Here is a 21,600-nt window from a genome sequence, read left to right as displayed (position 1 = left end):
AGTGGGTTATTACTTGACGATATTTTTGGTGTGCTTGCCAAAAGAACGGATTTATTATTTTTATATGGGTAGTAAATTCCAGTCATCAAGTTTTATGGCGCTGTTGCCGGCGATTGGTTTGAATTTGACAATGATTAGATTGGTGGGAAGCTAGATGAAGCACTTTTAACTACCTTGTTAATTCCTTTCATTTCAATTCTTTAGTCTTCTTAATTCTTTTTATTTTTGATATGATCATTTTAACTGTTCATTCTTCATATTTCCATTTTTTTCTACTGCTCTATTAACTGTTTGATCAATTGCACCAACCAAACTAACCACCAGTCTTAACAAGAAGTGATTTCTTCACTTGTCCTCTGTCTGCTGTTTGTTGAATGTATGACAGGTAGAAGAGGAGAAACTTCATCTTCTTTTGATAGTGAACCTGAGAGGACCTTCCTAAGATTAAGGAGGGAAGCAAGAGGCAAAGGAATAGTGATGACATGTCACCATGTCATATTTTTCTATGCTTATTCATACAAGAAATTGATGATTTGTGCTTGAATAATGAATGCTTTTGTACTTAAACGGTATATTTTCTTGATCTTTTGATTTTATAAATTTTGTAGAAAATAAGAAGAAAAAGAAGCAAAAAGCACAAAATAAGCTAAAAAGGAGAAAAAAAGAGCTTTGGGGCACACTTTGAAGTTGGAGCACACTTTGGAGCCTTAGGCCACGCTTTTAAAAGCGTGGCCCATGACCAAATTAAAGAAGATTTGCAATCAGCACACAAAGCTCCGCTCTTGCCAAGAGCAGAGCATTATCGTGATGAAAAAATAAGTTTGGAAGCAAAATTTTCGCTAAGTTAAAATCTGGGCGCTCACAGTATGACCATGCCTTCTTCAAAGGGCTATAACTTGAGCTACGGATGTCCGATTGATGTGCTTTCAGTTGCATTGGAAAGCTGACATTCAGAGCTCTCCAATGATATATGGAAATTCATATTTGGCATGAAATTAAGGCACGAGTGAAATGCATCTTTAAGGGCCAAAAACAAGCAAAAAAATCAGCCAATGCTTCCACCAAGGTTCGAAGCTGGAGCTTCACTCCAAAGCAAAGTAGCACTCTCAAGGAGAGCACAACGCTCTCTTGGAGAGTATTGTCGTGCTCTCTCCCAAAGAAAATACAAGGAAATTGGGCAAGAGTGCAATCCCCAAGGCTTGAACACGGATACCTCACCAAGGAAGCAAGGATGCTGCGCTCTTGGTGAGAGCGGAGCGCTACTTTGATGCTTGGACCGTGTCACGCACCAAATTGGAAGGCCAAGGCAGTACCAATGCTGCGCTCTTGGTGAGAGCTGAGCGCTCTACTGGGAGTGTCACCCATGGGCCAAAATTCAACCAAAATTTCATTTAAATTCAAATCTTCACCAATTTGAAAAAGGCGAAATCCAAATCAACCCACGCTTCTTCAAATCCAAAGCAAGCAAAGCCCATTAACTCAAAGGCACAAGGATCAATTAGATTAGGAATTTCATTTAATTGTAATTTGTTTTTCATTTCATTTTCATTTTTATTTTGTAAAAGCCTATATAAGGCATCATTTTCATCTTTGTAAAGGAGGTGAGCTCTACTAGAGAGCAATAGAGGTAGAGTTGAGATCTCTCTCTCTTAATTTTCCTTTTTGAGTTGAGGTTGGAAAGGAGATCTGAGTTTTCTTTCTGATAGTTCTTGCTTTGGCACTCTTACTTTCTGTTTTGAATTTTGGATTGAGATTGAAGAAATTCTGTTTCAATTCTTGATCTAAAATTCATCTTGTTCCTCTTCTGCGTAATTCTAAGGATTGAGAATTGGTTTACTGCTTTCATTTTCTTTTCTTCTGCAAGTTCTCTCTCTGCAATTTTTTTATTTAAGCTTATTGTGATCTGATATACATTTTCTGCAAAATTTAATTCCTCTGCAATTGCTCTAAGTTTTGATTCACTGCAATTTTGCTTCTTTGTTTACATTGCTTTCAATTTACATTCAAGAAATTTAATTCTTATGCACTTGTTCTGCATTTTACATTTCTGTTCATGACCTGATTCACTTTTTCTGCAAGTTTAATTCTCCTACAATTGCTCTAAGCTTTGATCTATTGCTTTCTTTAATTTCCAGCACCCACTCCCCTTTACATTTAATGCAATTTATATTTCTTGCAATTTAAGTTTTAGCTATTTTACTTTCTTGTTCTTTAAGTTACTTGCAATTTTACTTTCTGCATCTTTTAAATTCCTTGTAATTTACTTTCTGTTGGCTACATTTCACACAATTCACTCAATGTTAGCTTCACTAAACTAATCACACACTAAAGTTGCTTGATCCATCAATCCCTGTGGGATCGACCTCACTCTAAGTGAGTTTTACTACTTGATGCGACCTGGTACACTTGTCGGTGAGATTTAGGTGTTTGGAAATTCATTTTCCAAAATATCCATCAAATAGTTGGAGAGAAAGTAGTGGAGGAAGATCTGGGAGTTACTATAGAGGAAGAGGTGCATAACCATGTTGGAGTAGATACTGGCAATCATATTTGGCAAGAGAGGAGAGTTTTAGGCTCTTATATCAACCCAAATCTAGGAAACTATGGCAGCAACATTCTAAAGCCAACAATCCATGCTAACAACTTTGAGTTGAAGCCTCAGCTCATCACACTTGTCCAGAATAATTGCTCATTTAGAGGGAATGCCCAAGAGGACCCCAACTAACATCTCACTATATTCTTAAGGATTTGTGACACTGTAAAGTCAAATGGTGTACACCCTGACACTTACAAACTACTCATGTTCCCTTTCTCTCTCAGAGATAAGGCAGCAAAGTGGTTGGAAGCATTTCCCAAGGAGAGCTTAACAACTTGAGATGAGGTTGTAAATAAGTTTCTAGCAAGATTCTACCCTCCACAGAGAGTCAATAGACTGAGAGCTGAGGTGCAAATCTTTAGACAGTAAGATGGTGAAACACTTTATGAGGCCTGGGAGAGGTTCAAAGACTTGACTAGGAAGTGTCCTCCGGATATATTCAACGAATAGGTTCAACTACACATCTTCTATGAAGGGATGTCATATGAAGCAAAGAAAGCTATAGACTACTCTTCAGGGAGTTCACTCAACAAGAAGAAAACCATTGAAGAAGCCATAGATATTATAGAGACTGTAGCTGAAAATGAGTACTTCTATGCTTCAGAAAGAACTTAAAAGAAAGGAGTGCTGGAGCTCAATTCTATGGATGCCTTGTTAGCACAGAACAAGATGATTGCAGCTCAATTAACAGCCCTAACAAAGAAGATGGAGACAAGCCATGTCTCAGCTGTCCAAGCTCAAGCACCTCCACAAGAAGGAGATGCAGCAGAAGTTGATTACGAATGGGAGTAAGTTAATTATGTGAACAATCCCTCTAGACCACCATATGATCCTAATGCCAAGACATATAACCCAGGTTGGAAGAACCACCCAAATTTTGGGTGGGAAAACCAACAAAACCACAGCCAAGATCACAAACCATACCAATCTAACCAATACAACAACCACAACCCCAACCATCAATCAGGCAACAACAGGCCCTATCACAACTCACAAAATACACCCTATCACAACTCAAAAAATACATCATATCACTCCACCCAACAAACACACAACAACCACTATCAAGATACATCATCCTCAACCATGCAACCATGTGAAACCAGCAGCAATTTTGCAAAGTTGGAGGCTGCCATAGCGCAATTGTCAACACAACTAAGAGTAACCATTTCTACTATTCTAGAGAGACAAATGCAGGCTAAAAGGAAAATAGATGCAAACCAAAAAGAGTTCAGATCCAACATAAGAAACCAAGGAGCAACAATTTAAAAATTGGTAGCACAAGTAGGGACCTTGTCTAAATAAATACCAATGCCTACACAGACATTTTCCAGTGATACCATGGCCAACCCAAGAGGGGAATGCAAGGTCATCACACAAAGAAGTGGAAAAGTTGTAGAAGAAGCATCCCCAAGTCAAAGCAACCAAGAAGAAGAAGCAGCAAAGTAACCTGAAACCAAGAAAGAAGAAGAGACCCCTGCACCATCCTCACCAAAGAAAATCCTAAAGCCTTATGTACCAAAGGCACTGACGTCGGGTTTTCTACCAGTAAAGAAATTCATAGAAACTGTTGCATTGTAGATATAGTTTCCGAACCGGCAAAAATCCCTTCGTACAAACGTGTTGGGTGTCACAAGTAACAAACCCCTTAAAAATTGTTAACTGAGTATTCAAACCTCGGGTCGTCTTCTCAAGGAACTGCGAGGAAGTATGTTCTTATTATTGGCTATAAAGGTTGTAATCGGTGTTTAGAAGGTGAGAAGCAAGTAATTTCAATGACGAGTGAATTAAATGGCAAGTAAAAATAAATAATAACTGTATAACAACTTTTGGCAAGATAAGGGAAATTAGAAGTCCAACTTAGTTATCCTTCTCAACAATAATGAAAGTTGTATCTTAATTCCACTTGGTCAACCTTTACCAGAGCAAAGGAAAGTTAAGGGACTAATTAAATTGACCTTTGAATCCTAATTATTTCCTAAGAAAAGGTTGGGATTAATTAAGTTCAACTCAATTAGCAAGGTAACGATTATCAATTATGTTGAGTTTAATAACTGTTGAGTTACTGAATTCTAAACCAAAACCAAAAAGGGAAAAAGTAAATTGCTGAAATAATAAAAGTGTCCTTAGATGGGAAGCAATGGCAACTTAAATCAAAGAGAATAATCATAAACTGAAAATACCTCAAATTATCATTAATTCAATTAGAAATCTGTAACATGGAATAATTCGTAAATTATAATAATCAATTCAAATGTTGGAATAAATAAATAAAAGTAAAACTAAAAGAACATTAAACCTGGATCCAGAGTTACTCTAAAAACAAGAAGAAATCCTAAATCCTAAAAGAGAGAGAGAGAAGATCTCCCTCTCAACTAAATCTAAATCATTGAAAGGTGAAAATATGCGAGCTCTCTTTGAATGGAAGCATTCCCACACTTTATAACCTCTGGGCTATGCTGTCTGTACTTGGATCTGGGCCAAAAAGGGCTTCAGAATTCGCTGGGGGCGTATTCTGTAATTTCTGGTGCGTGGCCTCTGTCACGCGTCCGCGTGGGTCACGCGGTCGTGTCATTTGGAGCTTTTCCTTGCCACGCGGTCGCGTCAGCCATCTGACCGCGTCATGTGTATTCTGCTTAAGGCGCGCGGTCGCGTCAGTCATGCGGCCGCGTCGCTGCTGATTCGTGGTTGGCACGCGATCGCGTCATTCATGCGATCGCGTAGATACCAGTTTCTTTAAAGCTCCGTTTTGCTTTCTCCTTCCAATTTAGTATGTTCCCTTTTTCATCCTTTAAGTCATTCTGCCTTAGAAAATCTGAAACTACTCAACACACTAATCACAGCATCGAATGTAAATAAAGGTAATTAGAATAATTAATTTTTAAAGCTTCGAAAACATGTTTTTCATTATATGACATAATAAGGAAGGGAAAGTAAAACTATGCAATTAATGTGAATAAGTAGGTGAAGAGTTGAATAAATCACTCTAATTAAGCACAAAAGAACTCATGAAATATGGGTTTATCAACCTCCCCACACTTAAACACTAGCATGTCCTCATGCTAAATCCAAGGTAAATAGTTAAGGTTAAAGTGATGGAATGTTATGAAATGCAACCTATGCTAAATGCATCTACCTAATTAGTCATGCAATTCTAATTCATCCACTCATATATAAAGTTTACATGTAGCTAAGTTAATTCACATTCTCAAGGAGTTGTGTGTATATATATAGCCAACCCTTAAATAATAAAGCACTTTAGCAAATGAGATGGGAAAGAAAATATTGTACAAACTTGCAAAACAATTAGTAAAATTTAAGCACAGATATATGTTGATGAGTTATTGAACCCTCACTGGATTTTGTGTTTACTCTCTAGTCACTCAGTGTTTATTGGGTTTATTCACTCTATTTTTCTTTTTATTCTTAATTTCTACAGCTTTGTTTTTCATCTAACCAATCAACAATTATAGAATATAGTCATACCAAAAAGTCATGAGGTCTTAATTAAGGTTGTAATGGGGCCAAGGTAAAGGTAAGGATTTATGTATAGGGTTAAGTGAGCTAATAAGCGAATCCCTAATTAGACTAAGATCTCACCTAACATACACATCTAGTAAAATAAAATTTCTTTACCTAGTTTCCTATAATTTCCCACTTATTGTTACATGCTTATGTTTCACTTTTTATTTTATTTTATTTTTTATTTTTTATTTTTTTTTCTATTCCATGTGCATTATTTTCATTGGGGAATTTCCTTTTTGTATTCCCTTTTATTTAGATGCTGAAAAATAACTTTTTTTTTAATGCACATGATAATTAAATCACTTAGATTTTGTCATGAGCATGCTTCCCAAATTTTTTTTATTCCTTTTTACTTTTTCTACCCTTTTGTTTCTATTACCATGTTTCCAAAAGGTTTCCCACATTTAACTCTATTTATAATTTTCTATCTTAAGCTAACTAAGGATTCACTTGGGATTTTCCTTTATTTTTCTGCTTAAGGCTAGTAATTTGGCTAAATAGAATAAAGGGGTTTTAAAAGGCTCAAGGGAGTTAACAAGGGTGATGTAAAAGGTAGGCTGATTTGGGGTGAGTGAGCTAAAATCAAATGATGGCCTCAATCATTCTCTTGGTATGTATCTATTCTATATTCTATAATTGGACATATAAATTAAAGCAAAGTAAAGAACATCAGAATAAAAAGAAATGTGACACACAGAAATGAAATTATGGTTTGAATGCAACCATACAATTTAAGCTCAAGACTCACAGGCTGTGTGTTCTCTAACTCAAGCATCATATATCATTCATATATTGTATGCAGGTTTAGTTAAAAATTCCCATTATTCTCTTGAAAAAATTATTTAGGGTAGCTTTTAAAGTTTTAATGTTCCTCCTTGATGAAATGTTGTCAACTAACATGTAATGCTATATATACAAGGTGTGGGTTGTTTTGATTCTGTTAAAGTTTCTAGTTTACTTTCTTTTTATATTTTTCTATTTAAACTATACGATCTTATGCTAAAAAGGGTAAACTATACTAATTAATCCACTAATAAATCAGAATTGCAAACTAAACTAAATAACTAAAATAAACTAAATGGCTAAAGTATGAACTAAAGATGCAAAATGTAGCACATAGAGTAAAATACACAAGTAGCAATGTATAAGTACTCAGAAAATAACAGTAAAAAAAAGAGAGGAAAATACAGAAAAAAATATCCAAAATAAAAGAAAAAGTATGTAGTGGTTCACCAAAATAAACGCCAGAGATGGCGACCTCCCCACACTTAAAATGAAGCATCGTCCTCGATGCTCAATCAAGCCTAGTGTGAAGGAGTGTTATCAATGGTAGGGATGGTAGCTGGGGTCTCCGTGGCGGTGGTGGGCTGAGGGTCTGGCTACTGTTGAGGTGGGACGGACTGGAGCGGGATCTCCGGATCTGCAGCCTCTATCTGGGGCATAACCTCCTGATGCGGGGCAGCCTGCTCTGTGGCTGCCTGCTGATGAGTCTCCGCCTGGGAATGAGGCTCCTCCTCGTGCTCATCCTCCTTCTCGTGCTCATCCTCTGATGGCTCTGAAGGGGTATCGGGCTCGGAGGGGATGTCGGCGCCCTGTCTGATCATCAGCTTCAGATGGGAATAGCGTCGCCTGCTGCGGCGCTCTAATCTCTCATACCGGCGCCTGTTACGGCGCTCCATCTGATCAAGCTGGCCGAATAGACGGTGAACGAGGCGATAGACCGGCTCAGAGGTGGGTGGAGGTGCAGTGGTGGCAGCAGGGGCAGCTGGGGCAGCTGTGGATGAAGAGGGTCCAGCAGACGGAGGGGCTGTCTCATCAGTAGCAGTGACAGGCGGTGGTCTGTAGCCCAAAGCAAGGAAGTTCCTGCTGTGCGGGATGATCTTCCTGCAGTCCGCTGCTGGTGGTCTCTCATCGGCATCCTCCCAAGGCACATCAGCCTGACGGCCTAGCCGTGTAACCAGGTAAGGAAAGGGGAGGGTGCCTCGTACGTGTGCCCTGGCCATATAATGCCGGATAAAACGAGGTAAGTATATGTCCTTACCCTCCAGCACACACCAAAGGAGGGTGATCATGGTAGCCGGGATATCCGTCTCGTGAGTACTCGGCATCACAAAATTACTCAAGATCTGATGCCATAGCCGAGCCTCATCGTTCAAGTACACTCTCTTGATTCCTCTAGGCATAGTGGTGTTCTGACCCATCTCCCAAGGAACAGCAGGGTTGAGAGCTATCCGTGCCTTTACGGCATCCCAGTCAAACTGCATCTGGCCCATGTCCTCCTCAGCCTGTGCAAAACCATCTGGCTGATCGGACTTGGCTGGGAGCTGGAGAATGGTCTCTATGGCTTCCTCTGTGACTAGAATTTGCTTTCCCCTCAGGTTCACTGCATCAAGGGTAGTAAGGTAGTAGTTGCAATAGAATTCCCGGACCCAAGATGCATTGACCTCTGTCAGTGATCTCTCTAGAAAGAACCAGCCACTTTGCTTGATTTGCTCAGTAGTGTATTGCTGGAGGGCCTCTGGAATCTTCAAGGTACGTTCCAGGTATAGATTTCTGGAGTTTGCAAAAGCCGGGTACTTCAGCTCACAGTACCGGTTTGCAAATTTTATAGGATCGTTTGCAGGAAGCAGCTGGTTAGCTTTCTCTTGCGGTGTGAAGTTCTTCTCCTGCCATGATGAATCGTGCATTAGAGCAATGATGGACTGGGAGGATTCTCCTCTTTTGCGCTTGCCAGTGGCTTTGCCTTTACCTTTCCTCTGTGAGGTAGACATCCTGAAAAACAGAAAATCAAGAATGGATAAAAAAATAGGAAAGCAAATAGGCAATTAAACAAAGGAAACTCAAAGCGGTAAGGGAGAAATAGAATAAGGAAAATGAGTAATTGAAATGTGATTGAATGAATGTTAAATGGAAAGAAAATAAGCAATATGCCATGGTTAGAAAGTTAGAGGAAAGTGAAAATAATCAGAAAAGAGACCAAAAGGGGTAGTATGGTTAGGATTTGAAAAAGAAATTAGTAAATTAAAATCAGTGAGTTAGGAAGGTAAGTGGCATAGAAAAATTCCATATAACAAGGATTTACAGGTAAGAATAGAAGTACTCATAATTGAACAAGCAGTTTATGAACCAGGAAATCAAAAAGGATGAGAAGATCTGCCATAGCATTCATGTAGTGGTTTGGGTAAAGCGGAGTAAAACAGATTTCAGAAATGCCAAACCAAAACATGAATGAAAACAAATTTAAAAAAAAAATTGGGTAGCATTCCAGCTAAAATTGGATTGTCCCAGAAAATAAACAGCAATTTAATCAGTTCATATGAATTAAAAAAATCAAGCTGCATGTACATAGATATAAAATAAACATAAAAACGCAATGTAAACAGCAGCAACATACAAGAAATGCAGCATATGAATCAGGATTATAGCAGCACAGAGATTTGCACATATGATAAAACAGAAGTAAGAACAGTGCAAATAAACAGACCTAGATCCACTAACCACAGCCTAAGCTACCTAACAACCTAAAAATCCACTACAACATGCAAGTCTAACTATCCTAATTATGAACATAAACGGAATAAAAAATACAGAAAAGTTACGAACAGATAAAAAAAATGGTTGCGTGTTGCGGAACCTGGTAAGCAGAAGGGGTGGAATAGGGAAGAAGGTGGCTGCGGCGGCGTCCGGCGCGGTGGTGGTGCACGGCGATGCGGTGGTGGCGGTGAAAGGGTTTAGGTTAAGTGTTGGAAGAAGAGGATAGGGGTGGGAGGTGGGGGTTGGTGTTGCTGGCTGAAGGGGTGGGGCGCGGTGGATGGCCGGCGGTGGTGGGCGTTGGTGGCGGCGAGCAGCGGTGGAAAGGGGAGGAGAGAGGAAGAAGGAAGGAGAGAGAAGGGGAGGGGGTGGTACGGCGGCGGTGGCAGGTCGGCGGCGGCGTCTGGGTGATGGTACGGTGGTGGCTGGAAGGTGGTGGGTGGTGGTTGGAGGGAGAGGAGGAAGAGAAGGGGAAGAGGGTTGGGGGTGAGGGCTGCGCGACTGATAGGGTTCGCGGGCTGGGGGGGTTATATTTTCGAGTCCACGCGGCAGCGTGGGGCACGCGGTCGCGTGGTTGGGACGAGAATGGGAGTGACGCGATCGCGTGGGGTGCGCGATCGCATGAGAGAGGGGAAAGAAGGGTGACGCGATCGCATGGGTCACGAGATCGCGTCGTTGGAAGTCGTGCTAAACGCACGACTCCAGCGCCGTTTTAGCACAACTCTCTGTCTCCTTTTGGACCGATGTGCAATCCATGCGATGCGATCGCGTCACTCACGCGGTCGCGTGGGATTGGTATTGGGTAAGTGATGCGATCGCATGGGGCATGCGATCGCGTGGGCCAATTTGTGCGAAACACACAAGGGCCGCACGATTCCAGCCCAACTTTCTGTTCGTTGGATCCTTACGCCGATATATATCACGCGACCGCATGGGTCACGCGGCCGCGTGGGTCATGCGGTCGCATGGGTGGTGTTTTTTCGCGATATGACGCGATCGCATGGGGCACGCGGTTGCGTCGTGCAACCTTTTTTTTTTATATATATATATGCATGAAAAATGCAGAATGTAATGACTATCATGAATGCTTATGCATGATTCCAGGTTTAATAAAAAAAAAGGAAAAATGAATGCAATTAACAAGAAATAAGTTGAAAAAGAAGCGACCATACCATGGTGGGTTGTCTCCCACCTAGCACTTTTAGTTAAAGTCCTTAAGTTGGACATTGGAAGAGTATCCTGTTATGGTGGCTTGTGTTTAAATTCGTCCAAAAATCTCCACTAGTGCTTGGAATGCCAATAGCCTCCGGGGTCCCAAACTAGGCATGTAAAGCTTCGGCGCAGCTCTGAACAGATATCCAGCCTCCCGGGATGACGAATGTCAGAACATAATCCATGATCCCAAGATGTGTTTTCAGATCTGCCCCCATTTTGATTTGTAAGTTTCCATTCGGGCGGGTTAAAGAGTAGAATCTCACCGTGGCGACCAAACGTTCTCCGTGATCCACGCAATTGAGCACGATACCAATCCGTGTACTTCGAGGTGAAGCGTGGAACCTTATTGAACCTGGTGCACCAGCTCTGAATACGAGCCATTTCCCTCTTACTCTTAAAGCCGCAGAGAGCTCCAAGCTGGCCATCTGTTTCAAGCAAACCATATTCAAGTGAATAAGTAAAATTATAAGTTAAGGATTGTACCCACATGAAGCTTGTATTGGGTGGTAATGGCCTTGGGATAGGTGTTTTTGGTGGTTCTGCGAGTTCCGTGTCCTTATGCTCTTCTGTGAATTCTTCCACTTCCTTGCAAAGATCTTCAATTGTATCTGTATTCTGGTCAAAGTCTTCTATGTCTTCCTCATCACTCGAGTCATAGATTGGAGGTTGAGAGAAATCTACCTCCGCATCATCTTCATATTCACTTGGGGAAGATTCTTCGATCTTAGAGAATTCACTTGCAGACGCAAGTTCATCACTAGGAGAACTAGACTGGTGACTATCATCATCAAGGAAATTTACTTCTTGGATTATTCCGTCTGATTCTTCGTAAACGACTTGCCTTGTAGATTGTACGGTATCCTTCTTAGCATCAACTGTGGCATCTCAGACGGAGTTTTCCTCGATTCTGGATTCCCAAGGAAGTTCAGCATCGCCTAGATCTTCAACCAACTCTTCTTCTTGAACAATGACAGCTTCTTCCATTTGTTCTAGTACGAATTCATTCTCTGTCTTGTCCACTGGAGTCTCTAGTATTTCTTTCATGCTACGCTCTTCATTGGGCTGTCCACATGGGGTTGTGGTTGATCCTTGTATATTTGAGTGCCTAGTGGCCCATTGAATTATCGCTTGCTCCAGTTGTTGAATGGTTGTTTGAAATTTAGTTACTATTTCTTTTAGGCGATCCTTTGCTTCGCGGTTTGCTAGACTTGGACATGATACAAAGGAAAGTGGTGATGATTGGGAATGATTGGATTGGTATTGGGGTAAGGAAGGATCATATGATGGCGAATGGTGAAGAGAAGCTTGTGAGTGTGGTGGTTCGAGGTTATGTTGAAAGGATGGTTCATATGCACGGGGTGGGGCTGGTTGGTAGTTACAAGGTTGTCCACCATGTCTTACAACTGGGTATGCACGGTAGAATGGTCTTTGTCCAGGATATCTCGGAGGGTGTTGCTGCCTAAAGGGTTGATTAGATCCTCTTGGCTCCATCCATCCTTGATTGGTCTGACCTTGATGCACATTCCTGCTATAACTTCTATTTCCTTTAACAATATTAGAACCAAACTCAAAGCGAGAGGGGTGAAAGTTCATAGTAGCAAATAAAGATAAAAAGGGAAACAAAAATAAATAAACAAGCAAAAGAAAAATATTTACAATAACCAATAATAAGGCATACGTTAGCAGTTCCCCGGCAACGGCGCCATTTTGACGTCGGGTTTTCTACTAGTAAAGAAATTCATAGAAACGGTTGCGTTGTAGATATAGTTTCTGAACCTGCAAAAATCCCTTCGTACAAACGTGTTGGGTGTCACAAGTAACAAACCCCTTAAAAATTGTTAACCGAGTATTCAAACCTCGGGTCGTCTTCTCAAGGAACTGCGAGGAAGTATGTTCTTATTATTGGCTATAAAGGTTGTAATCGGGGTTTAGAAGGTGAGAAGCAAGTAATTTAAATGACGAGTGAATTAAATGGCAAGTAAAAATAAATAATAACTGTATAACAACTTTTGACAAGATAAGGGAAATTAGAAGTCCAACTTAGTTATCCTTCTCAACAATAATGAAAGTTGTATCTTAATTCCACTTGGTCAACCTTTACCAGAGCAAAGGAAAGTTAAGGGACTAATTAAATTGACCTTTGAATCCTAATTATTTCCTAAGAAAAGGTTGGGATTAATTAAGTTCAACTCAATTAGCAAGGTAACGATTATCAATTATGTTGAGTTTAATAACTGTTGAGTTACTGAATTCTAAACCAAAACCAAAAAGGGAAAAAGTAAATTGTTGAAATAATAAAAGTGTCCTTAGATGGGAAGCAATGGCAACTTAAATCAAAGAGAATAATCATAAACTGAAAATACCTCAAATTATCATTAATTCAATTAGAAATCTGTAACATGGAATAATTCGTAAATTATAATAATCAATTCAAACGTTGGAATAAATAAATAAAAGTAAAACTAAAAGAACATTAAACCTGGATCCAGAGTTACTCTTAAAACAAGAAGAAATCCTAAATCCTAAAAGAGAGAGAGAGAAGATCTCCCTCTCAACTAAATCTAAATCATTGAAAGGTGAAAATATGTGAGTTCTCTTTGAATGGAAGCATTCCCACACTTTATAACCTCTGGGCTATGCTGTCTGTAGTTGGATCTGGGCCAAAAAAGGCTTCAGAATTCGCTGGGGGCGTATTCTGTAATTTCTGGTGCGTGGCCTCTGTCACGCGTCCGCGTGGGTCCTGCGGTCGCGTCATTTGGAGCTTTTCCTTGCCACGCGGTCGCGTCAGTCATGCGACTGCGTCATGTGTATTCAGCTTAAGGCGCGCGGTCGCGTCAGTCATGCGGCCGCGTCACTGCTGATTCGTGCTTGGCACGCGATCGCGTCATCCATGCGATCGCGTGGATACTATGTTCCCTTTTAGTATGTTCCCTTTTATATCCTTTAAGTCATTCTGCCTTAGAAAATCTGAAACTACTCAACACACTAATCACGGCATCGAATGGAAATAAAGGTAATTAGAATAATTAATTTTTAAAGCTTAGAAAACATGTTTTTCATTATATGACATAATAAGGAAGGGAAAGTAAAACTATGCAATTAATGTGAATAAGTAGGTGAAGAGTTGAATAAATCACTCTAATTAAGCACAAAAAAACGCATGAAATATGGGTTTATCAGGCACCTTATCCACAAAGGCTGAGGAAGGATGGGAAAGACAGCCAGTTCTCTAGATTCCTAGAAATCTTCAAGAAGCTCCAGATCAACATACCCTTTGCTGCGGCATTAGAGCAAATACCACTCTATGCCAAACTTTTGAAGGAGCTCATGACAAGAAAAAGGAACTGGGGTGAAAAGGAAACCATAGTGCTAACTGAGGAGTGTAGTGCCATCATACAAAAGAAGCTTCCTCAAAAGATGAAAGATCCTGGGAGCTTCCAAATTCCCTGCATCATAGGTGATATCAACATTGAGAAAGCATTGTGCGATCTGGGGGCTAGCATCAACCTCATGTCCTTGGCTATGATGAAAAGGATGAAGATTGAGGAAGCCAAACCGACAAGAATGGCACTCCAATTGGCTGACAGAACATTCAAGTTTCCTCATGTAGTAGTGGAAGATTTGTTAGTGAAAGTAGGAGAGTTTATTTTTCTAGCTGATTTTGTGGTGTTGGATACGGAGGAAGAGGGCAACACATCAATCATCCTAGGAAGGTCATTCCTAACTACTGTTGGAGTCATTATTAATGTTCAAAAAGGGGAGTTAGTCTTGAGGTTGCATGAAGAGAGGATGGTCTTCAATGTCTTCAAAGCAATGAGTTACCCTAAGGAATCTATAGGAGAATTCATGATGGTATACACCATAGAAAAGATAGTTCAAGGAGTTTTGGAAGAAGAACAATGTGAAGAATCTTTGGAGCTGGAGCAACAAGCATCAAGTGGAGAATTACCACAAGAAACCATGGAGGATTCAATCATGTTAAACCACACAAGCAACAAGGAAGTGGAAGCACCAAAACTAGAGTTGAAGACCCTGCCTTCAAGCTTGAAGTATGCTTACTTGGGTGACAACAACACATACCCAGTAATCATAAATTCAAGCTTGAGTGAAGGACAAGAAGAGGAGCTTATTCATGTGCTGAATCAACATAAGGATGCTATAGGATGGACACTTACAGATTTGAAAGGAATTAGTCCTTCAATGTGCATGAACAAAATCCTGGTTGAGGAAGATGCTAAACCCTCAAGACAGCAACAAAGAAGGCTAAACCCAACAATTAATGAAGTAGTCTAAAAAGAGGTGTTAAAATTGTGGCAAGCTGGGGTGATCTACCCAATCTCAGACAGCCCCTAGGTAAGCCTAGTGCAAGTAGTCTCTAAGAAAAGAGGGGTCACTGTTGTTCCAAATAAGAAGAATGAGCTGATTCCAACAAGAACAATGACTAGCTGGCGCATGTGCATAGAATATAGGAAGCTTAATGAAGCCACCAGGCAGGACCACTTTCCCCTACCTTTCATAGACCAGATGCTAGAAAGACTTGCAGGACATGAATATTATTGCTTCTTGGACGGTTATTCTGGTTACAACCAAATAGTTGTAGATCTTAAGGACCAAGAAAAGACCTCATTTACCTGTTCCTATGATGTTTTTGCTTATAGGAGAATGCCCTTTGGATTGTGCAATGCACCTGCAACATTCCAAAGGTGCATGCTCTCCATATTTTCAGACATGATTGAAAGATTTATTGAAGTGTTTATGGATGACTTCTCTGTATTTGGTGATTCATATTCTAACTGGTTACACCACTTAGCCTTGGTGCTAAAGAGATGCCAAGAAACCAACCTCGTTTTGAATTGGGAGAAGTGTCACTTTATGGTCTCAGAGAGGGTGGTTCTTGGCCACAAGATCTCAAAAAGAGGCATAGAGGTGGACAAGGCCAAGGTGGAGGTGATTAAAAAGTTACCCCCACCTTGCAATGTCAAAGCAGTTAGAAGTTTTCTAGGGCATGCTGGCTTCTATAGAAGGTTCATTAGAGATTTCTCAAATGTTGCCAAACCCTTAAGTAACCTGCTTGTCTCTAATGTACCTTTTGTTTTGATAAGGAATGCATGCTAGCCTTTTATGAGCTTATGAACAGACTTTTCTCTGTACCTATCATAGCACCACCCTACTGGGATCTACCCTTTGAGTTGATGTGTGATGCATCAGACTTTGCTGTTGGTGCTGCTTTAGGACAGAGGAGAGATAAATTGGTGCATGTTATTTATTATGCTAGCAAAGTCCTTAATGAGAATCAAAGGAACTATACCATTACAGAAAAGGAACTGCTTGCCATAGTCTTTGCATTTGATAAGTTTAGATCATATCTTATTGGTTCTAAAGTAATTGTATTTACTGATCATGCAGCTCTCAAATATTTGCTTACCAAACAATAGTCCAAGCCCATACTAATAAGATGGATCCTGCTACTCCAAGAGTTTGATATTGAAATTAAAGATAGGAGTGGAGCAGAGAACAAGGTGGCTGACCACCTATCAAGGATCCCTTAAGAAGAAGATGAGGTACACCAACTTGCAGTGAATGAGAGCTTCTCTGATGAGCAGTTGATGATGATCCAAGAAGCTCCTTGGTTTGCAGACATAGCCAATTTCAAGGCTATTGGAGAGCTACCAACTAATATCAACAAACACATGAGGAGAAAGCTACTCAAAGATGCTAAACACTACATTTGGGATGAGCCTTATTTGTTCAAAAAGGGTGTTGATGTGATCTTGAGAAGGTGTATTTCCCATGAGGAAGGACAAGAAGTCCTCTGGCAATGTCATGGATCTGCATATGGAGACCATTTTAGTGGGGAAAGAACTACAGCCAAGGTGCTACAGTGTGGATTTTATTGGCCAACAATATTCAAGGATGCCAAGGACTTGGTAACAAGATGCAATGAATGTCAAAGAGCTGGAAATCTACCCAAGAAAAATGAGATGCCACAGAGGTTTATCATGGAATTGGAATTGTTTGATGTGTGGGGAATTGATTTCATGGGACCATTCCCATCCTCATACTCAATTATATACTAGTAGCTGTGCTGATAAACCACTATTTTATGGTTTATCTTGTGCTCAATTGAGTGGATTTTATCAATCTTTCATACACCTATTCATATGACTTGCATGAGTTTACGTTTTCCTTCCTGATTTTGTGCTATGATTGAAAACATGCTTCTTTGTTCTTAATTTTGATATGTTTAATCTTCTCTTATTACCATTTGATGCCTTGATATGTGTGTTAAGTGTTTTCAGAGATTATAGGGCAGGAATAGCTTAGAGGATGGAAAGGAAGCATGCAAAAGTGGAAGGAATACAAGAAGTTGAAGGAACTGCAAAGCTGTCAGCCTGACCCTCTCGCACTAAAACGACCATAACTTGAGCTACAGAGGTCCAAATGATGCGGTTTTAGTTGCGTTGGAAAGCTAACGTCCGGGGCTTTGACTTGATATATAATTTGCCATAGCTGCCTTGAAGCTAGGCGACGCGAACGCGTGGATCACACGGACGCGTGACCTGGCAAAAACCCAATCCGCGCGAATGCGTGGACGACACTTTCGCGTCACTTTCCCGCGACCTGTACGTACCAAAAATCACTGGGGGCAATTTATGGCCTGTTTTTGACCCAATTTTTGGCCCAGAAAATACAGATTAGAGGCTATAAAGTGGGGGAATGCATCCATTCATGAGGGAGGTCTTCGATTATTCACTTTTCATAATTTAGATGTAGTTTTTAGAGAGAGAGAGAGAGGTTCTCTCCTCTCTCTTTGGATTTAGTATTAGGATTCCTCTTAAAGGAATTAGGATTTCTTATTATTTCAACTTACAATTTCCTCTTTAATTACAGGTTCAATGTTCCTTTTACTTATTTTCTCAATTTAGTTTATGAACTCTTTATGTTTAGATTGATTTTCTATTTAATCTAATTTGAGGTATTTCAGAATTATGATTGCTTTCCTTTATTTATATAAATAATTTAGATTTTTCCCTTTTGGCCTTGGTTGATTAATTGGTAACTCTTGAGTTGTCAAACTCATCGTGATTGATAATTGTTATCTTTGCTGATTGATTTAAATTCCTATAACTCTAGTCTTTCCTTAGGAGTTGACTAGGACTTTAGGTGTTAAATTGATTTATCCACTTGACTTACCTTCATAGTTAGAGGTTGACTTAGTGGGGAGCAAAATATAATTCTCATCACCATTGATAAGGATAACTAGGATAGGATTTCTAATTTTCATACCGTGCCAAGAGTTTTATTAGCTATTGATATATTAATTTCTGTAATCTATTTTTCTCATTCAACCTTTTGCAAAAACCCAAAATTCTACCTTTTCCATAGCTAATAATAAGTCATACTTCCCTGCAATTCCTTGAGAAGACGACCCGAGGTTTAAATACTCGATTATCAATTTTATTGGGTTTGCTTAAGTGACAACCAAACGTTTGTATGAAAGGGATTCCTTGCCGGTTTAGAAGCTATACTTGCAACGAGGATTTATTTTTAGAAAATTCTAGATCGCGCAGGAATTCAGTTCGTCATGTGGATTATGTGTCAAAGTGGATACAGGTAATAGCTACATCAACTAATGACAATAAAGTAGGGATCAACTTTTTGAGGAAGAATATATTCAGCAGATATGGGGTTCCAAGAGCACTCATAAGTGATGGAAGGACTCACTTTTGTAATAAACAACTTGAGTCAATCCTCCTTAAATATGGTGTGAAGCACAAAGTGGCAACCCCATATCATCCACAGACCAATGCTCAAGCTGAAATCTCGAACAGAGAGCTCAAGAGGATCCTTGAAAAAATGTTGGAAGCTCAAGAAAGGATTGGTCTAAGAAGCTGGATGATGCATTTTGGGCCTATAGGACATCTTTCAAAACGCCTATTGGGATATCTTCATACCAACTAGTGTTTGGGAAGGCTTGTCACTTACCAGTGGAGCTTGAACACAGAGCATTTTGGGCTCTAAAAATGTTAAACTTTGATGATCAAGCTGCTGGAGAAAGAAGGCTAATACAACTCAATGAGCTGGAAGAATTCAGAAGCCAAGCTTATGAGAATGCCAAAATTTACAAAGAAAACACAAAAAAATGGCATGATCAAAAGATAGCAAGGAGAGAGTTCACAGAAGGTCAGAAAGTGCTGCTATACAATTCAAGGTTCATGTTCTTCCTAGAAAAGCTTCAGTCTCGATGGTCTGGACCCTTCACCATCCTCAAGGTGTCTCCCTATGGTTATGTAGAGCTCATGGAGGACAAGAAACAGAGAACTTTCACTGTAAATGGTCATAGACTCAAGCACTACTTGGGAGACTCACTGGATGAGTAGAGAGTGAGCTACAATCTCAACTAAAGATGGAGGAAGTCAAGCTAGTGACGATAAAGAAGCGCTAGTTGGGAGGCACCACAACACTCTGTATCCTTTTAATTTCTTGCTTTCTAAAAGTAGTGTATGATTGTTAAGTTAGGTAGTTTTAATTTCAGTCCCTCAATTGATAGTTCTTTAGTTTATTCTCTTTTTTTTTACTGGAAGTGCAACTTGCTAAACTCACTTGATGATATGATTGGTTGGGCTGAGAACTAGCTAAAAAACTAGGTTTGGTGTGGCCACTAACCCACTTAATTTGGGCTTACAACCATTTGAATGAATTACTTTTGAAAGTAAGCCCAGAGATTAAGTTTGGTGTGGCCACCACCATATGAAGTTCACATAGCAAGCCCAACATGATTCAAGTTTGAAAGCATTTGGTAAGTTGGTAAAGCATAAAAGGTCACTTTAATGTGTTCGAAAGGAATTAGAAGAAAAGGGATGTGAAAGGATTGAATTTATTTCACCCTTATGAACACATTAAAATCCAATGATGAACCAATTTATTAGATGCAATGAGATTAATTTTGGTGTCCCAATGGACACTCATTAATTGCAATTTAATTGATTCATAATAGAGTGAATGTGAAGAATTCTTTTTGTCATTACTGATGGGGTTTTTGGTCTACAATTTCAGGAGAGGTGGGGCCCACATGATTGACGGCACATCAAGCAAGGAGTCAAAGAGTACTTGCACTTTGGAACTCAACATCTGAAGAAGGCAAAAAGGCAAGGATTGGCGCCTCACCCCATGCTAGGCGCCACTCCCAAGTGGGAAAACATTTAATTGCTTTTACTTCCCACCTTCCCCACCCTCCAGACTACTCTTTCTCTTATAAAAGCCATTTACCTCTCCACTACCCTCTACACTTCAAACCCAACTTCACACCCAAACCTCTGCACTTTCCCTGCTTTTGTTCCATTCCTTCTTCTTTTCTTCTACTTGATTAGAGACAATCAAGTCCTAAGTTTGGTGTTGTGGAGCAAACCCTTGCTTTGCTCTCCATTCTTTACCTCTTCTTCAACTTTTCTTCAAGTTTTTAAACCTCTTTTCTCACCCCAATGGCACCACTAAGAGCCTCATCATCAAAGAAGAGAAAGAACAAGGAACCAACCTTCGGATCCTCAAGCTTCAATGAATACAAGTTCCTCTCATCATTCAACCAAAACCAATTTTATGGTTGGGTGAGTGAGAGGCAAATCATTCCGGAGGTGAGCTTCCAACTTGGAAGGAATGAGCATCCTGAGATCAATAGGGAGATCAACAACAGAGGTTGGGCACTCTTGTGCAATCCACCAAGGAAGGTGGTGGAGAGTTTAGTCAGAAAATTTTATGCTAATGCAGTGCCCCAACCTGGGCAACCTTATGACTATCTTAGTTATGTGAGGGGGAAGCTATAGACTATATCCCTTCCAACATAGATAGGATGCTGATGGTGAAGCAAACAGACTCCACCTAGAGCTATGAAGAGAGGATAAAGCAACAAGACCAAGGATCTGATGAGATCCTCAACAAAATATGTATGCTGAATGTGCAGTGGATTAATGACAAAGATGAGAGACCCAACCAATTGAGGAGAAGAGATTTACGCTCCCAAGCTAGAGGGTAGATGGACTTTGTAAGAAGGTCTCTCAACCCAACATCCAAAACCTCTGAGGTTACATTGGAGAGAGCTATGCTCATATACAACATAATGAAGTGAGAAAATATCAATGTTGGGGAGATGATTGCCAACAACATCAATAGAGTGTTGAAAAGCACCAAGGATAGCACAAGGTTGGCATTTCCTAGCATCATCCAAAGGATGTGTGATGAGGCAGGGGTGGAAATGATCATTGATAAAGTCCTGGTGGACCAACACAATCCTATAACTACCAAGAAGATGGCCAAAGTGGTAGCTGTCAACCCACTTCAGAGAGCAAGGGAGTACAGAGCTCATGTTCATGAGCCACAAGGTCCACCACACCAAGAAGAAGAAGCTGAAGATCAACCACAATACCTACCACTTCTACCACCACCATATCAACAATTTCTTGAAAGTTTCAATTGGGAGCAAATGCAATGAGACATTCACCAGATGAGGGGAGATATACACCACTTGAGAGAATATGTCAACCAACTCAAAGAGCAACAACAACAATGGGATCAAGTGCAAGAGAGCATACAACAACTCCAAGGAAGTATGGAGTACATGAAGGAACAACAAGGCTAATTCAACTGGGAAGAGATGCAAGGCAGCCTCAACAAAATTGTGAAACAAGGCAAATGGCAGCAGAGGAACCTTGCTGAGTTTAGGCATCTTTATGATGCTA

At 40.1% G+C, this 21,600-nt stretch overlaps 1 non-coding gene across 1 annotated transcript; it reads right to left on the bottom strand.

Moving 5' to 3' along the window:
• Nucleotides 1-2,929: 2,929 nt before the first annotated feature.
• LOC148577286 (small nucleolar RNA R71) lies at nt 2,930-3,036 on the bottom strand. Its single transcript, XR_015903567.1, has one exon. It is a non-coding gene; the product is annotated as a small nucleolar RNA R71 (small nucleolar RNA).
• Between the last annotated feature and the right edge of the window lie 18,564 nt (nt 3,037-21,600).

The sequence above is a fragment of the Arachis ipaensis genome, chromosome B1, assembly GCF_059453495.1.
Source record: "Arachis ipaensis isolate K30076 ecotype BB chromosome B1, ASM5945349v1, whole genome shotgun sequence".
Lineage (NCBI taxonomy): Eukaryota > Viridiplantae > Streptophyta > Magnoliopsida > Fabales > Fabaceae > Arachis > Arachis ipaensis.
Note: the sequence above shows the minus strand (reverse complement) of the source record. Positions and strands in the feature narration are given on the sequence as shown.